This window comes from Pleurodeles waltl, chromosome 6 (assembly GCF_031143425.1).
Source record: "Pleurodeles waltl isolate 20211129_DDA chromosome 6, aPleWal1.hap1.20221129, whole genome shotgun sequence".
Taxonomy (NCBI): Eukaryota; Metazoa; Chordata; class Amphibia; order Caudata; family Salamandridae; genus Pleurodeles; species Pleurodeles waltl.
In genome coordinates this window covers 1352944423-1352968163 of record NC_090445.1, presented here as the reverse complement: position 1 = coordinate 1352968163, position 23741 = coordinate 1352944423, and positions in this window count along the sequence as shown.

Here is a 23741-nt window from a genome sequence, read left to right as displayed (position 1 = left end):
AAGAGGTAGGGCATATACTGGTGTGTTTTACATGTGATTACAGTAAAATACTGCCACATTTGTTTTTCACTGTTGCAAGGCCTATCTCTCTCATTGGTTAACATAGGGACTGCCTTTAACTAACTTTTAAGTGCAGTTTATTATTGGGAGCAGATGGAGATGTGGAGTTTGGGGTCTCTGAACTCACAATTAAAAGATGCACCTTTAGGTAAAGTTGTTTTTTAGATTGTCAGTTTGAAAATGCCACCTTTAGAAAGTGGGAATTTTCTTGCTCAAACCAATCTCTGCCTGCTTGAGTATTCCACGTCTGGGTCAGACTGACAGTTGGGCTGTTGTGAATTCCCCCTGTGACACAAAGGAAGCTGGGGTGTAGCCTGCATATTCCGATGAGTTTCCTGGGCTAGAGTGGGGAGGGGCAAGCTGACACTTACACCTGAAAGGGCTGTGCCTGTCCTCACACTGCAGTCTCCAACCCCCTGGTGTGTGACAGAGGCCAGGCCTGGGCAAGGCAGGATCTTGTGAACAACAGAGACTTTGTTTTGAAGTTTGCCTACTTCTAAGACAGAAAAGGGTATAAGTAGTGGACCCAAACCCCCTGCTTTTTAGATTACTTCCAGATCAAGAGGAACCTCTGCTAAGGAGAAGAGCGGAAGAGCTGGAGGAGGAGTACTGCCCCTTTGCCTGTGCGTGTGTTTCTTCTGGCTTGGCCGTCAGTAGCTACTTCTGCCTTAGGGATGACAAAGACTGGAATTTTGCTGAGTTTTCCTCCTTATGAAGTGTCTCCAATGGCTTGGACTGAGCTTGCCCCCTGTTCTGAAGTCTCAGGGCCATCAAAGACTTCCTCTGCCAGCACCTGGTATCTTATGCTGAGACTCCTACCCTGCCAAGTGGTGCCCAATCCAGTCCCTGGGCACTAGAAGGGAGAAGAGGGTGGAACCAAGACTGAAATCCATGCACAGGAGGCAAGCGGGACAAAAATCAACACAGCACCTGCTTCGCGGCTGAAAAATAGACGCATCACCTGCAGCTGAGAAATTGACGCAACACCTGCTTGCAGCTGTAAAACTCGGTGCATTACCCATGCAGCGTGGCTCTTCACCACCATGCACCAGAATTTCACAAGTATCATTGCTGTGCGTCAAAACCACTGTGAACCCCGGGGACCTGAGGTTGCCCGTTCGGAAATCGAAGCATCACTCTTCTGTGGGAGAGTAAAAGGGTGCATCACCTACCCGACCAGGGAAGAAATGATGCACGGCCTCACTTGTGAGCCAGGATCCAATGCATTGTTTACTTTTCCAATGCACGCTCACCCGTTCAGCTTTATTTGTGAGCAAACTAGGAGTTTTGTGTAAAAACAACACATCCATTGATTTCTATGGATTAAGACTCTTTTTACTTTAAAAAATCATAACTTTGCTTGTGTATGTTTATCATTTTGGTCTTGTTTGAGCTAGATAACTATTAGCTGTTCTTCTAAACTGGCGTTGTGTCCCTTTTGTAGTTTTTCACTGTGTTACAGTGTGTGTTTGTACAAATACTTTACACATTGCCTTTGAGATAAGTCTGACTGCTTGTGCCAAGCTACCAAGGGGGAGAACAGGGGTTCTCTGATGAGTGTAACTCCCTTATCCTGACTAGAGTGCAAACTGACTGCCAACCAGAGACCCCCTTTCTAACACCCCTCAAGCTCCAAGTAGCCCACTGCCAGAATGATGGCCATTAGGGGGGTCATGTCTGGCATGCTTCCCACCCTCATTGGGAGGACAGCCTTAGCTGCACCTCCTCAATCTTTCAGGCCAGCATCTCAGGTCCTCCCATCTCTTGTGACAGTAGGTGCTCCACTGGCTATGGATCCCCAGGGTCCACACATTCACGGCAAAGGCTCTTAAATTCCTTTCTTCTGATGATCGTTGACCTGTATGGATGCAAGAGACAAATCATAAGATTACAAACACAGGTTTTTGCACAAATGGTTGTGTCACACTCATATCAGAAACACCAAGCACAAAATGGACAATTTGTCAGCAGACCACAAGTGTAAAGCACATGCTAAAAAAGTACAGGTACATTACCACACACTTTTGGATTCATCTGCAGGCTATCCCACTACCCTGCTCATGGCCTACAATGACTAAGCAAGCCTACTGACATCAGGTAGCCCAGGCACAAGCATCATATTCTGTGATGCGGGCCACAATGAATTACTACCCACCAATGTAGCTTCTGAAGAATAAACTCCTTATGCCTAACTGGACAAACATTTACACTCTGCAACATTGATCCAATGCATCCAGTCCCTACAGGCAACTACCACAGTACAGACTTCACCCTAGGACTTGAGTGATAATAAATGGGCTGGCATGGTGGGTACGGAAAGTGTCTTCCCTGTGCATGTGTGAACATGTGGCTTACCAAATACAGACTCACTCCACTTCAGGGTGGGTTTCTGTGGTACGTACCTGTACCACAGAACACACCTTAGAACATATGCTGCAAACCTACAGAGATTGCATCCAACATACAAAGGTATGTTTGGTTCAATTTCTGTTATGTAACCAAGCTACTCAGGCACATGTCATGGCCTCCCAGGAATATACACACTCTCTGCACTATGGGTTTGTCATTTGTTCAATATGCACATACAGGACAAATATGACTTATGTGAAGATGACAACAGAGCTGTGGGAGCAAGAGACCTGTCATGAGCCGAAGTCAGACATTGATAATGATGCAAAAGGCACATATGGACTAATTCATGGATTTACCTCAGTACCCTTTCCAAATCTAGTAAGTAGACTGAGGCATTCAGAACAAGTTTTTCCACTAGAGCCTCATTTTGGCCACATGCCAGGATCTGCACAGTGCCACAGTTACCTAGCCACAGTGACTTTCCCACAGCCTAGAGTATGCCCCATACTGGGAGATACATTTGACAGGCCCTGGTCTCTGCAGGCTGAGCATACAGACACTCATTTTTCCCTCGAGTCCATGCATGCCAGTACATCCTGTGGTCCTCAGCAATGTGGCTTGTGACTTGTGTGGGAACCTGAAGGGCACAGTGATTCATAATATGCACTCCAGACAACAGATTGGCAGGGCCAGATGTGGGGTGAAAGATCAGTGGCACAATACACATTGCTTACAAGATCGTAACTGACTCAGAAACATATATACACAGTTCGTGCTGTCATGTACGCACATGTTGTCTAGCATTTACAACCATCACAATCTAAGAAAAGTCATTGCTTGGCAGTAGAGTCCCCTTGCCTGGTTATGTGCATCCAACACAAGGAGGATCAAGAGCCTCAAAAACATCACACAACACAAAGTGAATGACATATAGTACTGGTCTCCAATACCTCCACCATGCACATCCTATTGATGCCCTACAAAGTGCAACAACAGGCATGCAATAAGTCTAACTGGTACACAGGGGCACATTGTAGCCTGTGAGAATGGGGAGGATTGTGTTGAACAGAGTCAGTTGTGCTTATGAGGTGCTTACCTTCTCCTCCAGTGAGCCTTAGAGCTGACCATACATACTCTTGAGAGAAGACAGGGGCCTTTTTACCTGCTGGATGTGGTATGATTTGGCCCAGAGGCAGCACACAGCAGCTGAAGTGGTGGAGGTGCTAGCAGCAGTGTAAGGAGTCAAGTGAATGATTTTGCAGAATGCAGCGCACACGTTTGCCATGTATGCGGTCATCACCACCAATGGACACAGCCATTGAGCCGCAACTGCCAAAGGCAAATATATTTGCCTATGGCTCTATCTGCCATAGTTGGTTCCGCCTACCGTGCAGATGAATCCCGCTGACGGACATGGGTGGTTCCTGATGTCCAGTGGAGTAAGTCAGGGAATAGCCATTGTGGCAGTTTGAAATACTGTAAATGGCCCTGTTAAATGTGTCACAACAGCAATATATGTGTAGGATCATCACAAACATCCCAAATCTGTCTTGTTGTCTAGGTCCAACTATACAACCAACAGTGTATTGTGTTGCAGAGCACAGATGGAATAGAACGGCGGTGCACAGTTCACCACTGCTGATGGTATTTTTAATGGTCAGACAAGACTGTCACATTTAGAAGGGCAATTGAGTAGCAGATAGTTGGGTGTCACCCGAATCCATGTTGTGGAAACTTGTGTTCACAACAATGGGGGTCACAATTTAGCCTTGTATAGATGACAGCTGTGATGTGTACTGGGTGTAATGTATTTCTAGTCAGAAATGTTTTGTCACATGGTTTTGTTGGTATGCATCATGCGTGCTGATGTGGACACAGTGACTAATGTTCCAAATCATGTTTATTCACACATAGGTATCCTGCGTTATTAAGGATATTCAACCGGCTGTCTACTGTCCATTGGCAGACTTTCAGACCCTGGAGGAATGCCATATCATCCTGCCCTGCCATTTGAATAAGCAAACAAAAGTTGATTTATGCCATCAGATGAAGCCAGATCTGATGCCAGCTAACAGTATACTGCAGCCACCCATTGATCAAGTCATGTCAGTATTGCATTTCCCGGTCACTGAGCCCTTCCAACTTACAGTGGCCCTATCTGTTGGTATGTCCCAACCTATGTTCAGTCTGGTATTGAGAGATTTCCTCTCAGCAATGTTGAAATGCATTGACAGTTATATAAGGTTTCCATAACGTGAGGATTTAGTCAATGTGAAGGCTGACTTCTATGGTTTTGCCCACCTCCCACATGTGGTGGTAGCCATTGATGACACACATGGTGGCTTGGTGCCACAGCGATGCCATTGAACAGGTCTATCCCAACAGAAAAATCTTCCATTCGATCAACATGCAAGTTGTCTGTTTGGCAGATCTCTTCATCTCACATGGCTGTGCCCATTTTCCTGGATCAGCCCACAAATCATTTATAATGCAGAACAGCACCATACCCCAGCTGATGTCACAACTGCAATTAGCGAGGGCCTGGCTAGTTGGTAAGTCACGTCTGTCCTGATTGTGTGTCAGCAATGTCAGGTGTTACAATCATGAGGTCAGTGACTCATTTTGCACTTATGTCCTATTTCTCAGCATGAGATTCAGCACATCCAAACCATCCTTGGTTACTGACTCCACTAAGGAATCCATTGAGCCAGGAGAAGTTCACTTCAATGAGGCCCATGGGCGAACAAGGCGGGCATTAGAGCAGACTTTTGGGCTCCTGAAGGCCAGATTTCTCTGCAACACAGGACTGGGGAACCACTCCTCTATTCACCTGCGAAAGTGTGTCAGATCACTGTAGCATGCTGCATGCTCCACAACATCGCCCTGCGTGGGAACATTACTTAACTCTAGAGGAGGGGGAGCCTGCAGTGCCACTGGGTGAGAATCCTGAAATTCCAACTGAAGATGACAGTGGTGAAAAGGAATGAGCTGACTTGCGAGAAGATCTCATCCACATCTACTTCTTGTGAGTGTACGTATGTCATGTAACTTCATGACTGTTACTGTACAATGAACTGTAGTTATGGCAATGTGTGGAGTTGAGTCTTTTGAAACAGTTAGGAAGCTGATACTCTGCAAAAATCAGGCAAAGGCTAATTGATGAGATAGCTATTGACACATCCTCACCTTGATGATGTTGCTTTGTTTGTGTCCGGTTCCTTTGTTTTCCACATGCTTGCTAAGTCACTTGTGTCATTTGTATGATTTCAAGGATATGCTCCTTGTTTTGTTCTTTGGACAGGTATCTTCATCATGACATCTTCATGTGGGCATTTCAGAGTTGTAACACTGGCAAGTATGTGATGCTGTTTTGACATATGAAGTGGACATTTTCAGGAAATAAAGGTCAGTTTGGGTGTTAGAGACCAGTGCCTAGCCAGCTTGCACAGTGTTTGGATGGAAGTTCAGAAGTGCCTGTTGGACTTGTTTTGTGTCCTGTAGTGGACCTGATCAATCAGGTATTATCATGTGGTCAGAAATGATGTAGTCCTAGACCACATTGGCTAAACACTCTTTTTGAATGACCTGTCTAAAGCTGTAGGTGTTTTTCATCAATGTAGGCCACAGTGCCTGTGCCAGAAAACTGGCATATGTTTGTGTCATACCACCAGATGCATAAGCACTGGATTATACTGACCCTGTGATCAGAAACAGTAGTAGTGCCATGTGTCTGAATCTTGGTTTATGTGATGTTGGATTGCTTTGGCTGATATGTCATAAGGTTCAAATTGCTGACATCATCCACTTCAATTTTTGCCTATTCTACAAGACATTGTCTGGCAAATCACTTCTTTCTGTATTGTGGAGGCCTGTACCTGTAAATATATTCATTTAGTCAGTATGAGTCAATCATTTATGATTTCCAGTAGTTCAGACATATTGACATTCTGGGGGTCATTCTGACCTTGGCGGACGGCGGAGGCCGTCCGCCAAGGTACCGCCGTCAGAACACCGCACCGCGGTCGAAAGACCGCGGCGGTGAATCTGACATTTGCCCTGGGCTGGCGGGCGGCCGCCAAAAGACCGCCCGCCAGCCCAGGGCAAATCAACCTTCCCACTAGGATGCCGGCTCAGAATTGAGCCGGCGGAGTGGGAAGGTGCGACGGGTGCAGTTGCACCCGTCGCGTATTTCAGTGTCTGCTGGGCAGACACTGAAATACTTTTTGGGGCCCTCTTATGGGGGCCCCTGCCGTGGCATGGGCACGGCAGGGGCCCCCAGGGGCCCCGCGGCACCCCCTACCGCCATCCTGTTCATGGCGGGAGAGCCGCCATGAACAGGATGGCGGTAGGGGGTGTCAGAATCCCCATGGCGGCGGAGCGCGCTCCGCCGCCATGGAGGATTCAGACGGGCAGCGGAAAGTCGGCGGTACACCGCCGACTTTCCGTTTCTGGCTACGGCTGAACCACCGCGGTCAGAATGCCCAGCGGTGCACCGCCAGCCTGTTGGCGGTGCTACCGCCGACCTCCGCCATGGCGGTAATTACCGCCATGGTCAGAATGACCCCCTCTATGTGCTAAACACTGTAATAAGACTTTTAGTTTGAGCAGACGTGTATGTATCTGTTTGTGTGGGATGGTTGTAATCCTGAGCTGGATACTGTGTACAGGCAACATATCCTATATTCAAAAAGTTGGTTAAATGTGAAATCAAAATCAGCAGAAAACGAGTCAGTGATGGGTGAATTTATTCTGAAGCCTCGAGTAACAAAAAATATGTGTGACCCGACTCAACAAAAAAAACAAATGTGAAGGGGTCAGTCATGGTCATTGGAGTAGATGCCACACCATTGGAAGTCCAAAGTCCAGAGTACTCCTCCCATTGGAAATGGAAGGTGGTTCAGAATCAGTCCACAGAACTAATGTGTGGCACACAAAGGAGGACCTTAAGGATTATTGCTGGCATTAGTGAGAGTCTTGCCATCCGCACCGTCTGGGTTCTTTCCTGGGTGTCCCAGCTGCTACAGAGGCAGGGGTGGCTGTGGTTAGCTGTTCCTCCAGTAGGGCCTCCTTTCCTGTGGTGGAAGCCGATATGCATGGGCCTGGTGTTGATGAGCCAAAGGAAGGGGAAGACTGTTTTTGAAAAGCCGTGTTCAGGGTTGTGTGAATGTCCCACAGCACCCCTGATAGAGAAGCCATGTTGGAATTGCGGGCCTCCATTTATTCACACACGTCCTCATGTATTTCCCTCTGTAGCTGCTTGATTTCCCAGAGTTCAGTCAACACCTGGCCCATCATGCCTTGGGACTTCTGATAGACCCTCAAGACATGGCTTATGGTGTCCTGGCTGAGAGCAGCCCCAGTGGCCTCACTCTGTTGGCCCACAGCATTCCTCCTATGCACACTACCCCCATGAGCCTGTTCACTTGGTACAGGGTGCCCTCTCCAACTGGTTCCTGGACCCTCAGTGTCCAAAGTTTTGAGCTGCACCTCGGCATCCAGGGCTGGGGGCACAAGATGAAGGACACTGTGCCAGGTACACCGGTCGGGGGCAAATGGTTGCCTGTGATGCAGAAGCAACAGGGCTGGGAGGTGACATTGTGAGCACAGTGAGACTCATTGTTGCCATCTGACCAGGTTGGGGGGATGTACCAGGACCATCCTACATGTCCACAAGTTCTGGAAAGTTGTCGTCACTAAGGGCTTCATCCAGGGGAGTAGTGGTAGTCTGTTTTGTGGCCTACATGTGCCCAGTGGCAGATCAACGATGAAAAACGTACATTGTTACTAGTTGAATTGTGACATCTACCTCCAAAGGTTTTGTGTTACAGTAAACAGAGACCGTGGACATAGTTAAGTTGTAGGTAATCCAATAGTGCCAAGTTACCATGATATTGGGGTATTTGACATGACATGTGTGAAGCATGTCGAACCTATTTGACTCAGGCAGCTGCTCAGATGTGATGATTAGTTGCACTTCGTAAGATGTCCTGAAAATTACATTTTACCACCAGTGCAGCCAACAAAATGGAGAGCCATCATACGGCTTTGACAATTTGGAAGCCTAATTGAGTGGGATGCAGGCAAACCCAGGACTTTGTTATATATATGACTGGAGTCTTTTTGTGCCCAGTGCTTTGTCAATGTGTCTGCTGCCAATGCCAATCTGGTGATGCAGTTGAGGCCTTAGGAATAATTGTTGTACACACTAGGTAAAGTATCATTCTATTCCTCAATAGTTTCATCTTGGATTAGCAGGTCAAGATGGAACTAGGTAACCAGACATGTCTCTGAATTGAGCATATTCTGTACGTTCTTTACTCCCAGGTGAGTAAACGTCAATTGAAAGTTAGTGAAGAAGGGTATTTAGATAAGTGCACACTGTGGAGGGAGTAACTGGAAAATGGCCTCCTGAGTGATGCCGTCAATTCACTCCCTCTATTTGAGAGTTCACAGACAGGTATATTTGGAGAAGTACCCACTGGGCTGGTGTTTGGAGTTAGAGAAGCAGGAACTCCTGGGGGTTGCAATCAGGTCACTCCCTCTACTTCACAACACTAGACAAATGATACATTCCCATGTAAGTAAACTGCATTTGAGAGTTCACAAGCAGATATATTTGGGCAAGTACACATCGGGCTGGTGTTTAAAGTAAGAGAAACAGGACCTCCAGGGGGGTTGCAGTCAGATCATTCCCTGTACTTCAAACACTGTACATATGGTATCCTCTAAGGTGAGTACACTTCAATTGAGAGTGAAGACATAGGGGTAATTGGGCAAGTGCACACTGGGCTGGTGTTTTGAGTAAAAAAATAGGTCCTATTGGGCTTTGCATTTAGGTCTCTTCCTTTACTTCCCAACACTTGACAAATGGTATAGTCCCAAGTGAGTACACTTAGGGGAATATTTATACCCTGTTTGCACTGAATTAGCGCCATTTTTTAAAATTCTAATTCGGTGCAAAATGAACTCCATATTTATACTTTGGTGCTAGACCCGACTAGTGCCAAATTTATGGAGTTACAGTCATTTTTTGGAAGTGGAGACCTACCTTGCCTTAATGAGATGCAAGGAAGGCGTTCCCATGGTCACTCTCTCTACTGCACACACTATGCACATGGTGTCCTCCCAGGTGAGTACACTTCAACTGAGAGTGAAGACACAAGGGTAATTGGGCAATGTACACAGGCTGGTGTTTGGAGTTACAACGACCGGGCCTATTGGGCTTTGCAATCAGGTCACTTTCTCTACTTCCCAACACTTGACAAATGGTATAGTTCTAGGTGAGTATGCTTCATTTGAGAGTTCACAAACAGGTATATTTGGGCAAGTGCACATGGGGCTTGTATTTGGAGTTAGAGAAACAGGGCCTATTGGACTTTGCAGTCAGGTCACTCCCTCTACTTCCTAAGACTAGACAAATGGTAAAGTCCCAGATGAGTAAAATTCATTTCAGAGCTTGCACACAACACTGGTATATTTTGACAAGCGCACACTGTGCTGGTGTTTAGAGTTAGAGAAACAGGGCCTCCTTGGAGATGCGGTCTGGCCACTCCCTAAACTACACACACTGTACATGGAGTATCCTCCCAAGTGAGTCCCCTTTAATTGAGAGTGAAGACACAGGTGTAATTGGTCAAGTGTACACTGGGCTGGTGTTTGGAGTTACAGCAACAGAGCCTATTGGGCTGTGCAGTCAGGTCACTCGCTCTACTTCCCAACACTTGACAAATGGTATAGTCCCAGGTGAGTACACTTTATTTGAGAGTTCATGAACAGGATATCTGGGCAAGTGCACATTGGGCTGGTGTTTGGAGTTAGAGGAAAAGGGACTATCGGGCTTTGCAGTCAGGTCACTACCTCTACCTTCCAACATTACACAAATGGTATAGGCCTAGGTGAGTCAACTTCTTTTGAGAGTTCAGAAACATTTAAATTTGGGCAAGTGCACACTGTGCTGGTGTTTGGAGTTACAGAAACAAGGCCTCCTGGTAGATGCAATGAGGTCTCTCCCTCTACTACTCATGCAATAGATGTGGTTTCCTCCCAGGTGAGTACACTTCAAATGAGAGTAAAGAACCAGGGGTAATTGGGCAAGTGTAAATTGGGCTAGTGTTTTGAGTTACAAAAACAGCACCTTTTGGGCTTTGCATTCGGGTCACTTCCTTTACTTCCCATCACTTGTGAAATGGTATAGTCCCAAGTGAGTACACTTCATTTGAGAGCTCACAAACAGATATCTTTGGGCAAGTGCAAACTGGACTGATGTTTGGAGTTAGAGTACCAGGGCCTATTGGGCTTGCAGCCAGGTCACTCCCTCTACTTCCCAACACTGGATGAATGGTATAGTCCCACATGAGTAAACTTCATTTGAGAGCTCGCTCACACTGGGAGAGGACACAGGGGACGTGTGCATGGTAGTAGGGGTGGTGAGTGCACGTGAGCGGTGTGTGGTGATGGGCATGCTGGTGGTGCAGGTAGTGGCTAAGGATGTAGTGCATGCAGGTGTGAGTGGAGACGAGACTGGGAGGGAGGAGGAGGATGTGGAGGAGGGGGACACATTGGAGGCAGTGGATGTTGGTGTGTCTGCAGGGGGGTGGTGCTTGTGTGAGTGCCTGTGGGATGTGTGGTGTTTATGATTGCCATGTCCACTCTTGTGTGTTGATGAGAGGGCATGCTGGTCTGTTGGTGGGCTTTGGATAGGCTGAGGTACAGGGGATTGGGTCTGGGGAGTGGAGCTTGGAGGGGGAGGCTGGACACAGGGACAATGGCTGCCATCAGTGCTGAGGCCAGAGCCTGAAATGCTCTGTGTTAGGCTGCCATGCCAGAATGAATGACCTCCAGGTATGCATTTGTTTGCTGCAAATGCCACTTGACACCCTGGATGGCATTCAAAATGGTTGATTGCCCAACAGTGAGGGATCCCAGGAGGTCAATAGCCTCCTCACTGAGGGCAGCAGGACTGACTGGGGCAGGGCCTGAGGTGCCTGGGGCGAAGGAGATGCCCACCTACTGGGTGAGCGGGCATGGGAAACTCGATGAGGGGCTGTTGGGAGGGTGGTGCTGGTAGGGGGGGTGGCGGCTGTACCTGTTGTTGCAGTGGGCACAGCAATGCCCGCCACTGCAAGGGAGCTCCAATCAGAGAAGGAGTCGCTGTCGCTGGTGTCTGCTCCTGTCCCGGTCATGGAGCTCCCCTCGCCCTCCATCCCACTGGTGCCTCCAGACTCTGTAAATTCACCCTCCAGGGCCATGTGGGTTGCAGCTCCCTCCTGCTCCGGTTCCAATGGTCCTCCGCCAGATGATACTAATGCACACAGGGACAGGGTGACAAAACAAAAAGGGGGGGAAGACAGAAGAGACACATGGTTAATGCCTGCAACACCACTACCGTTGGTGGACACAACATACAGGGAGCAGCCCTATGCACTAGCGCATGCACTAACAGTGCAGGGGAAAAGCACATGACCATGGGGGACTCTGCCTAGACCCAGTTGATGCACAGCTGCAAGCCATAGGAGCCTGCTCTGGCCTAGGGGAACCCACAGCCCACTTCCCCCAACCAGACACCTCGTAAAGCGCGCAGAGTCAGCTGAATGAGACTGTACTCACCCCCTCGTGGCTGCTGTGATGCCCTCAAGCACCCATCCAACCCAGGATATACCACCGCCAGGATCTGGTACATCAGGGGGTCATGGTGCGACGGACACTCCTTCCACTTTGGGAGGCCATCCCTCCGCCGTCTTCTTGCTCCAGCAGCGCAGGTCCTCCCATCTTTTACGGCAGTGGGTGCTCCGTCTATGGTAGACCCCCAGGGTCCACACTTCCTTGGCGATGGCCCGCCAAATACCCTTCTTCTAATGGGTGCTGACCTGAAGGAACAGTGAAGTTAAAATGGATGTTACTCCCCAGTCCGGTTCTTCTCACTCATTGCCCACAAACCTCCCACCCTGGGCCAGAAAAACATACACTTACCATCCTCACATGCTGGCCTGTGCCCCCCATCTCTTCCATCCACGACACTCCATGCAATCATGTGCCATCCACCATGCACACACTTTACTCACCTGTTTGTCTGGAGGGCCGTAGAGTAGTGTCTACTGGGGGAGGACCCCATCCACCAGTTTATCCAACTCCTCCGCAGTGAAGGCAGGGGCCCTTTCCCCAGACACTGTAGCCATTGTCGCTTCCAGACTCAGGTCACAGCAACACTTGCAGTGTAGGTCCTCTCCTGTTGAAGGTCAGGTATCAAGTGAGGTAACTGATGGAAAATGGCGGTCACGTCCACAACGGTGCGTACCGTCACCTCCGGCGTACATCATCATTGGCTCCTGGAACCCTTAGGGCCCAATGATAACCAATGCTGAATTGCGCCACGGTCTTCGACCGCCTACCGCGACGCTGCAGAACGCCAGCGCAGTTACCTCATTTCCCCTTATCCCTCCTTACAGGTCAGGCAGCCCCCATTTCTGGTGGCCACATGGCAGGCCAACTGACTGCATCACAGCACTTTTGGCCAGGAATACGGACAGACAAAGGCACACAACAATTACATCACAATTGTGCTAAACAGCCATGTGAAACCAATGTGGTGTATGACCTTCTGCTCACCCTTCTCCTCCATAGGGCACGTCCGCTGGGGCAGGTGATGAGATGGCGGCATCCTCCTTTGTACAGACCCCTGGTGGACCTGTCGACAATGGAATACAGACACATCATTATCACCTACAGACTTGATCGTGCCACAATCCAGGAACTGTGTGCCCAGTTGGAGCCAGACCTGATGTCAGTTATCTGCCATCCCACAGGAATCCCCCCTCTAGTGCAGGTCCTGTCAGTGCTCCATTTCCTAGCCAGTGGTTCCTTCAAACAACAGTGGCCATGGCATCAGGGATGTCACAGCCAATGTTCTTTAACGTGTTGTCCAGAGTGTTATCTGTCCTGCTGAAACACATGCGCAGCTACATCGTCTTCCCTCAGGTTTAGGATTTGCCCACAGTGAAAGGTGACTTCTATGCCCTGGGACATATCCCCAACATTATTGGTGCCACTGATGGTACACATGAGGCATTTGTCCCCCCGCAGGAATGAAAAGGTGTACAGAAACCGCAAAAGCTACCATTCTATGAATGTGCAGATGGTGTGTTTGGCAGACCAGTACATCTCCCATGCGAATGCCAAGTATCCTGGCTCTGTGCATGACGCTTACATTTTGAGGAATAGCAACATCCCTTATGTGATTGGCCAACTCCAGAGGCACTGTGTGTGGCTAATAGGTGAGCCCAAGGTCCCAACACAGTTGACATAGGTGTCTGGGTATGGGAGAGTCCCTAAGGGTTGGAGAATGTCTAATAGTTTTCCCTCAATATTTGCAGGTGACTCTGGTTACCCCAACCTATCATGGCTACTGACCCCAGTGAGGAATCCCAGGACAAGGGCAGAGGAACGCTACAATGAGGCACATGGGTGGACTTGGAGGATAATAGAGCGCACCTTCGGCCTCCTGAAGGCCAGATTCCGGTGCCTCCATCTGACAGGTGGCTCCCTATACTCCTCACCGAAGGAGGTGTGCCAGATCATTGTGGCATGCTGTATGTTGCACAACCTGGCTTTGCGACGCCAGGTGCCTTTTTTGCAGGAGGATGGGCCTGATGCTGGTCTTGTGGCAGCTGTGGAGCCTGTGGACAGTGAAGAAGAGGAGGCAGAAGAAGAAGATATAGACAACCGAAACAACATCATCATGCAATACTTCCAGAGAGACACAGGTAAGAGGATGGTACTGCTTCTCACATCTCATACTACTGCAGGACATAGCATCACTCTGCCTTTTTCCCTCTGTGTATGGACCCTGACATGTCACTTTCCATTTCCATTTCACAGATTTGGGTTCCACTTTGTGTCCTCTGCTATGTTTACTGCTGCCCAACAACTGTGTAACATTTGTATGTGAACATGAACATTGATATTGCTATATTTCTGAGAGGTTGCAATAACACATTTGTGAAAGTACAGACTGACTCCAGATTGATTTGTGATTCAAGGGTGTTTATTTCTGGGCTTATAAGTGTAGGGGGCTGTGCAGGGGGCTGGGGTGATGGTGGAGGAATGTCCATGGTAGAGTTCAGTCTCTTGGTCTCACAGGTGCATTGTCCAAGGGGGCATAGGAAGTGGAGTGATGGCAGTTCAAAGTTGTCAGGGTGACAAAGTGGGACAAAAGGGTGACAATCAGAAGAGTCTTATTTCCTGGCAGGGGTCTTGGCAATGTTCTCTGTCTTGTTCTTGGGTCTCAGGGACCATTTGCGGGGTGGTTCTCCTTCTGCAGGGGGTGGGGTGCTGGTGGCCTGTTGGTCCTCTGGCGGGGACTCCTGCCCACTAGCGTCGGCGAAGGTGGAGGGCTGTTCATCGTTCAGACTGGTGTCAAGGGCCGGTTTGTGTGCCACTGTGTCCCTCATGGTGTTGGCAAGGTCTGCCAGCACCCCTGCAATGGTGACCAGGGTGGTGTTGATGGACTTCAAGTCCTCCCTGATCCCCAGGTAGTGTTCCTCCTGCAGCCGCTGGGTCTCCTGAAACTTGGCCAGTACCGTGCCCATGGTCTCATGGCAATGATGGTATGCGCCCATGATGTTGGAGAGTGCCTCGTGGAGAGTGGGCTCCCTGGGCCTGTCCTCCCCCTGTTGTACAGCAGTCCTTCCAGCTTCCCTGTTAGCCTGTGCCTCTGTCCCCTGAACCGTGTACCCACTGCCACTGACCCCAGGTCCCTAATTGTCTTGGATTGGTGGGTTTGCCTGGAATCCCTGTAGTGGTGGACACACTGCTGCTTGATGTGTCATTGGGACAGAGGGATGGGCCTGCTTGGTGGGTGCTGTGGTGGTCTCTCCTGAGGGGGGAGGCTCTGTGGTGGTTTGTGACAGTGGCAGGGGAACCGACTGTCCAGAGGTCCCTGATGGGCGGAGCTGGTCATCCAGATCCAGGCGTGCAGACCTGCTTTCATCACTGTGGGCCTCTTCTGGGGGAGACTGGATATGTCTGTCCAGTGACATTGGGTCTGGGTCCTGTCGGAGTGTAAATGCATAGTTATTGTATTTGTGTGTGCCATCTTGTGCATTGGGTGAGTTACCCTCTACTCCTGTGCTTGTATAGTTGTGCTTGCCATTGTGTGAATAGTGTTTTGGGGTCTGAATGGGTATCTGTACTGGGCATGCTTTGGTGATGGGTGTCCATGCTTTGGTGTTGCATGCAGAGCTTGGTATTGGGATGGCTGGGTTGTGATAGTGGGGCATATGTGAGGTGTTGGAGTGATGGGGTGAGGGTGAGGGTGGGGGTATGTGCTGACATGCAGGTAGGGGGGATAAAGTAGTAAACATTTGACTTACCAGAGTCCAGTCCTCCTGCTACTCGTGCGAGGCCCTCAGGATGTAGTATTGCCAAAACTTGCTCCTCCCATGTTGTTAGTTGTGGGGGTCTACCGCCAGTCCTCTGTACAACAATCTGGTGTCTGGATACCAAGGAATACACCTTCCCCCGTAGGTCGTTCCACCTCTTCCTGATGTCATCCCGCGTTCTGGGGTGCTGTCCGACTGCGTTGACCCTGTCAACAATTCTCCGCCATAGCTCCATCTTCCTTGCAATGGAGGTGTGCTGCACCTGTGACCCGAATAGCTGTGGCTCTACCCAGAGGACTTCCTCCACCATGACCCTGAGCTCCTCCTCTGAAAACCTGGGGTGTCTTTGAGGTGCCATGATGTGGTTTGGGTGATGTTTGTTATGCTGTGTGAAACGTTGTGTTGGGGTGTGTTGTTTGAGGTGCGGGGATGCTGTATGAGTGATGTTGTGGTGTACTTGTGGATGCTGGTGTAGTGTTTGCTATTCTCTCTCTCTGCTTCTTCTCAAATATGTTGTTGTAAGGGTTTGTGGGTAATGTGGGTGTGTGTATTATAGTGTTGTGGGTGTGTGGGTGTGGTGTGTGTATATGTGTCACTGTGTGTATTTCGATTTGTCCATTGTGGTTGTGTTTTGTAAATGTGTGTGTATTTTGAGCGCGGCAGTGTGTGCCACCAATGGATTACCGCGGTTGAAAGACCGCTGTGTTGATTCGTGGGTCGTGATAGTGTGGGCGTATTCTTGTTGGCATGACGGTGTGGGTTTTCCTATCGGCAGTTTATCACTGACCATTGGTGTGGCAGACTTGCGTGGGTGTCTGTATTGTGGCGGATTACGAGATGTGGGTCGTAATATCTGTAGAGAATTTCCGCTGTGGCCATGGTATGTTGGCGACCTTCAGCACGGCGGTAGGTGGAATTTACCGCCAGGGTTGTAATAAGGGCCATAGTCCTATGTGAGTACGCTTCATTTAAGAGTTCACAAACAGCTATATTTGGGCAAGAGCACACTGGGATGGTATTTGTAATCGTAATACGGTGGTCTGGGAACAGCCGGCACAGTGGTCTTTTTGAGACCACCAACATGGGGTCTGGCGGTCCGACTGCTAAACTTGTAAGCTAGCCCATAGTGAGAAACATACTGACCATCTGCAGAAAATTCTGCACTCATTTCAGCCATTATTTTAAAGCTCAAAGCAGTTGAGGATCATTCAGCGTGCTAACAGAAAGTCCTCATTACATTGAAACATGTCCTATTACATGATGCAACATCTGTTTGAGCAGTACACACTGTCTATGTCATTCAAAGAGGAGGGATTCAATTGGGAAAAGCATGACCATGGAGATGGTCAAATGGGGCCTAGTCAAATGCCTGACACATATGCTACTTCCTTTTGAGGTTTTCATGTGGGAAGTGAGCAAGGAGGACAGTACCATGAGCCAAGCTCTCCCGTTGTTGCATCTGCTACAGAACCACTTAAAAAAGGTGTTGCAAAGGTCCCCTGGTGTGAACAGCAACAGAGAAGCAGATCAGTTGGGTGAAAGCTTAATCCTTTGAACATTAGCAACTACAACAACAGCAACAGAAGAATGAAAAACAACGTATGCTCCAGGACCATTTAAGTGACCCAAAAGAGGTCTATGTGGATCAAAACCCATTGGTCTATAGGAATGGGAAGACGTGCCAATGGCCAGTGGTGAGGAGTCTGGCAATAAAGTATCTGGCTCGTTCAGTAGCCAGTGTGTCTGCTGATCGTGTGTTCTATGCAGCTGGTGCAGTTGTCACCGTGAGAAAGACCAGACTCTTGCCTCAAACAGTGAAGAGGTATACCATGATCAAAATGAAAATATTAACTAAATAACACAAAAGCCCTAAAAACTGGAGGACAAGGGGAAGGAGACAGCTATTCAGTTAGGGTATAGGTTTGCGCTCTCCTAACAATAAATCATCAACAGAAAAACAAAGTTACCCATGTGTATGAAGTGCTAGTTCATTTTGATCATTAATCATCCACAGAAAAACAAACGTACCCAAGTTTGCTCTCCCACTCGATAGACAATCACCTTCAATGTAGGGAGATTCCTCAAATGAAGGTCGTTGTGCAATGTCATTCACAGGAAATAGGACCTCAAGGGCATTTGTGTCAAAGGAACATGATGGCCTCACACACCCCTTCGGTGTCATGCTTCATCACCAGCAATCCCCTGTTCACTAAAGAATCCTATAATGGTGAAAGGCCCCTATCGTAAGGCTGAGGGAAAGCTTAAAGTGTGAGGGATCCAGTAAAAAATCCCTGTCACGTACCTAAACTGTAAGATTGGTCTTTATTGGGATCATGGTGAAGGGAGGTATAAAAAGAATGAGAGGGCTATATGAGTCCATATTAGGCAGTTCATATCCACGGTGGTATCCCTCAGGGGTCCATGGTTTTCCTCAGGACCTGGGAGCTAATAATCCAGATTCCAATCTCTAGTCCACATGCACTCACACTCGGTGCACACACACTCATATATATGGTACCAGACACACATTTTTTGTTACTCCACAATTGGTAATTCCCCTTACGTGGCAGAGGTGGCATTAATACCCCATGGAGGAGCGGAGGGAAGGGAGCCTTGTAGTCACACATTTGTCAAAGGTCTTCCCCCTATAGGCACACCTATTTGAGATCCTGGTGGTCAGCTACAGAAACATGAAATATAGAAAAAAAGGGATAATGCATGGGTACCAAGAGTTTAATAAACATTAGATAGAGGAGTTGGAAAAAAGGAGACAGTATAAAAATTAAACAAGGATAAATTATAATTATTCTAGTAAAGGGGCGAGAGAAAAAATGTATGGCAATAATAATAATAACCAGAGTTAGTATGGCCAGCATAACCTTTGGCTGGCTACGACGCTTGTGGTTCCACTGGTCGTAGCAGCCCCTCGTTCACCGACCTTAGATGCCCTCTTGTCCTTGGGTGCTGATGTAAAAATAAAGAAAATAAAAATTAGTGGTACAGTTAATCTCCCCAAAAATATTTTGACAGGGAAATGCAGTAGCATTGTACTTCCTAAATCAGTTTGCCATAGTATTAGTAGTATTGAGTTGACCTACTCCTAATTTCCTAAACCTAAGTCCCATTCCTGATTTTCTAAACCTAAATTAGATTTGAAACTACTAATGCATTGCCAAGAATTATGGTCACTTCTCAGTCCCCTTTGATCGGCCAACTCAGACTCCCTTTTCAATACATAGAAGCATACTACACATCACTGGGAGATTGGAATTGTCTGAGCTACATAAAGAAAGACACAGTGAATTCTAGCTCACTGTTATTACTACCTCTATCTTACTGACAGGACACAGCAGTCTGCATGACTTCTTAAATATTCAGCCCAGGCGAGCTTCAAAAGGTAAGATTAAATAGCACTGAATGCCTGGCTAGTTCAAGCAGGATCACATAATATATAACAGTGAGGTAGAACCCAGAGTAGTATTATGTAATTGGAGGCTATGGCCATAAAAAGATTACTAGGGTCTTAATAGCAAACAAAATCCCTTCTAAGTGTATTGGACAATAGATAGGCTGTCCCCCTTTCGCATGCCCCCTTCGGGACGTAGAGTCAATAACAAAATAGTCATCCCATAATAAATCCGTATCAGACCAGGTTTCTGGAGGCAGATCAAATCAGGATTGAACAGGCTAAGATAGGATGATTTTTCTCTACTGAATTTTACCCCTGCTGCATTCCAGAAAATGATTTTTAGGACTCTGCTAGTTAGAGGGTTGGGACAGGGTCCTGGGCCCCTGTGCCTGATTTAGGACACCCGGGAGCCAACCCTATTCATCCAGAACATTAGTATTTTGTTGCTTAAATGCAGGTAAAAATTCCTGCAATAGCACCTGCCTATCGTTCCCTATTAGAGATACTTTGAGAGCATGCAGATCTATTCCAGAACCAATCACAGAATGTTCAACATGTTTAAAATGCTCAGGGGATAAAAGACCATTAAAGGCCTGATTTGGTACCTTATCTCTAGGAGCGCCAACGTGAGTCAAGAAAGGAACTACATCAATCCTACGACATTGCTAAAAGTCAACATTTTGTAGGACCAAATTTGCCAACCGCGTAGAGCAAAATGTGATCATAGACTTAAGTCCTGCATTAGAGACCATTAGGGAAACAAGAGCAATATCATAGCTTAGAATTTGTTTCAATGTACTAGACTCTGAAAAACGTCTTAACAAAGTAGATCTATTTAAAGTTAAGTCTGCATCAAAAATAGGAATAAAGGGCCATGTGTATGAAAACTGGAGCTTGCGAATACCAAATAGCGATTTTTAAGAAATCGCTATTTCCGAGTCGCAATTGGCCATGTAACAATATAGTGATTCGGAAATAGCGATTTCTTAAAAATTGCTATTTGTGATTTGCGAGGCCCATTTACCGAATCGAAATTTGCATTATCGCAAATTGCGATTTTTTTGCGATTCAGTAAAAAATCACAAATTGCGAGAAAGTTCGAGAATGCACACCTGGAGGAGCCTGATGACATCACCAGCAGGAAATGAGTCATCCCAGGTAGTTTCAGGTGCCACACCCAAACCAGCATCCTAAGAGAGAGCAGCCCAGCCACACAGAGCAGCACTCAGAAGGAGCAAGAACACCTGAGCCAGGATGGATACCCCAGGCCAAGCACAGGAGAAGGGTGAAAGGAAGCGCAAGCTGAAATTCTGCGAGCAGGAGCTTGAGGTACTAACTCAGGAGGTGGTGAGGAGCCATGACCGCCTGTTTGGAAAAAGCTCACTCCAGGTGCCTGAGAGTGAAAAGAGGAGGCTATGGCTGAACATACAGTCCAAAATCTTGTGCTATTGGAGTGGCACAGTGCTCCATTGAAGAGATTAAAAAAAGGTGGTATGACCTGCGGTCCCATGCATAGGAGAGGGTGGCAAGGAGACTTGCGGAGGCCAGGGGTACAGGAGGCAGTCCACCCACAGAGGCACCATCGACACCATTGGAGGACCTAGTGGAGTCCACACTCCTCCATGAAGCTCTGACTGGGGTCACAGAGATTGACACCTCCGGCACACCAAGTACCAGCCAAGGTAAGTACAATATTGTTTTTTAACCCTATATGTGTATGCATAAAAGCCCCTTAGGAATTAGCAAGTAATGTGAATCAGTGTGAGAAGTAGTCCAGTCCACATCTTAGAAGCAGCACTACAATGCATTATGGGAGTGGCAGTCCACAACCTAGAACTGAAAGTAGCACAACAATGTATTTAAGTATAGTGACACCTAGAGGAACACAACACACACAACACCGTGTAGAGCAGTACGTGTACCTTTATTGCCATTGTCTGACCGAAAATGTAACATACAGAACTGACATGCTGCATATTGTTGTTGCCGGTGGGCCAGGCCCAGCAGCCACAGCATCTGCATGGGTAGGCGAGACAGACACCCATCTGCCCTCAGATTCGAACACCAGTGGGTCCCTCCACATAGTGACTGGACGACGCAGGCCCAGGCCACTGCCACTGCCAGAGCTCAGCAACAACTCTGATGAGCAGCAGGAAGGGCCAAGTACCCCATCAACACCAGACAGGCGCAGCCAGATTCAGGAGGGCAGGTGTCATCCAACCACAGCACCACGCAGGATTGCGACGGAGTCCTAGGCACAGCAGCATGAGTCAGGTGAGGGTCCCTTCTTATTCGGTGGCCTGGAAGCTGCTATGTTGCAGCAGCAGCGTCAGCAAAATAAGCAGATCCTTGCATTAGACAGAAACCTGCGCAAACATAACCGCAACATGATGGGCCTGCATCGCCAACTTGACTCCCTCAATAGTAACATTGTACAGCTGCGTGAGGGACAGGTGCAGGCATCACAGGACACCAGGGACCTTACAAGTGCTGTCCGTGAACTCTGCCAGGAGCTGCGCCATAAGAGGGTGAGGCAGCGCAGATAGGAGCGCAGATTCCATACCTTGTTTGGCAGCTTCTGCCTTTCCTCTAAAAGGATGGCAAATCGACAGCACTGATTGCCCGTCGTGCAGTGGCTGCGCAAGTGGAGGCAGCACACAGCAGCAGGGACATTGTCAATGGACTTGTGCAGATCACAAATGTGATCGAACACATTATGGGACCAAGATCAGCCACTCCGAGTGAGCTAGCACTGGGCGACACTGAGGACAGTTCCAGCCTCAGCAGTGTTGCCGTACCAGCAGCGGACACCAGACGGCGCAGTGCCAGGCACTGCCACTGACGGTGACAATAGAGGTGCCAGTGACGTAACTGGGCACCTGAGTGGTGTGCGTGGGTGAAAAAAATGACTCTTGCTGCCATTGGACTGCTGTTGACAGTATGAAGAAATAGTGCATAACTCGGGTTCTTTGTTGGTTTGTCACATCACCTGTTTTTTTACTTACTCACACGTACATTACCTGACTTAAGGTAATACATTTATTTCACTACAGGTACAGTTGTCAGAGTATTTGTGTCATTAATACTCACGTCTGAAATGGTTGCGTGTGATGTCGGCATGCCTTTGCCTTCCCTCTGCTGCACTGGTCCTGTCTGCTGGCTGTAGAGGTGGTATGGGATCGTCATCCTCATCTGATTCAGTATCACTGATTTCTTCAGGTATGCCCCTGGTGGTAGCTATATTGTGCAGGATTGCACAAGTAGCCACTATTCTACATGTTGTCTCTGGACTGGACTGTAGTGCCCCTCCACTTTTGTGGAGGCACCGGAAGCGACTCTTCAGCAGTCCAAATGTGCGCTCCACCACGTTTGTGGGTTGCCCTGTGTGCTGCATTGTATCTCCGTTTAGCTGGTGTTATAGGATTGAGGTAGTGCGTCATCATGTAGGTGCGCACTGCGTAAGCACTGTCTCCTGGAAGGGACAGAGGGTGTGATGAGTAACTGAGCCATCTGACATTGGTACGCCATCAATGCACCAGTGTACAGAGGGACATTACCTAGTAGATATCCTTTTCCAAACTCCCCAGCTAGCAGTCTTGTGTGAATTCCGCTGTGACGAAAGATGTACGAATCATGTCTGCTCCCTGGGTACCTGGCCACGAGATCGGTAATGATGTAGGAGGCATTGCATATCACCTATATATTCATGGAATGTTGGTATTTCCTGTTGCGGTACACATACTCTGTGGCTGAAGGTGGACAGATTGCCACATGTGTGCCATCTATGGCACCTAGGACGTGGGGGAACTGTGCTATCTGGTAAAACTCTATTTTTGTCTGCTGTAATTCCTGTGGGGTGTGAGGGAATCTGATGTACTGGTGTAGTTTGCTCAGCATGGCGTTGATGAATGCATAGAAAATCTGGAGAGGATACTCTGTGTGACCCCTCCAGCTGCTGCTATGACGCCGTGATAGCTCCCTGAGGCGAGTAGGTGGAGGGAGCATAATACCTGCACATGGGTGGGTATGCTGTGAGTCCTTAGTGTTCTGCGCTGCAGTATGGGTTGTAGCTCAGCTATCAGATCAAGTATCATGGCTGAGTTCAACCTATACCTCTCATATATTTCTTCTTCTGTCAGGTCAAAAAGTGTATTGCGCCCTCTGAAAATGTGCTCCTGTCTCATCCTCCCTCTCCTCAAACCTGCCAAGATCCTCATCCTCCTCGCCATGACGTAGAGTGCAGCCATTGTTGAAAACAGTTTGAGGCATTCTGGGCCTCTTTATATAGGTTGCACCTGGTTACTACCTGGCTTCAGTTCATGGTATTTTGCATGTGCAAAATGCCATTCTGCGAAAAATCGCAATTTGAGATTTTTTGATGTTTCTCTTTGCGACTTGGGTTTTGAGACTCGCAATTTGCGTCTCGCAATTTTCTACTGGAAATACTGAGTCCCAAAATGCGACTCGCAAAACCAGGTCGCAACGCAAAAAATAGCAGTTTTTGCGATTTCTTATTTTTGGTCTGCGAATGCCTTTCATGCATC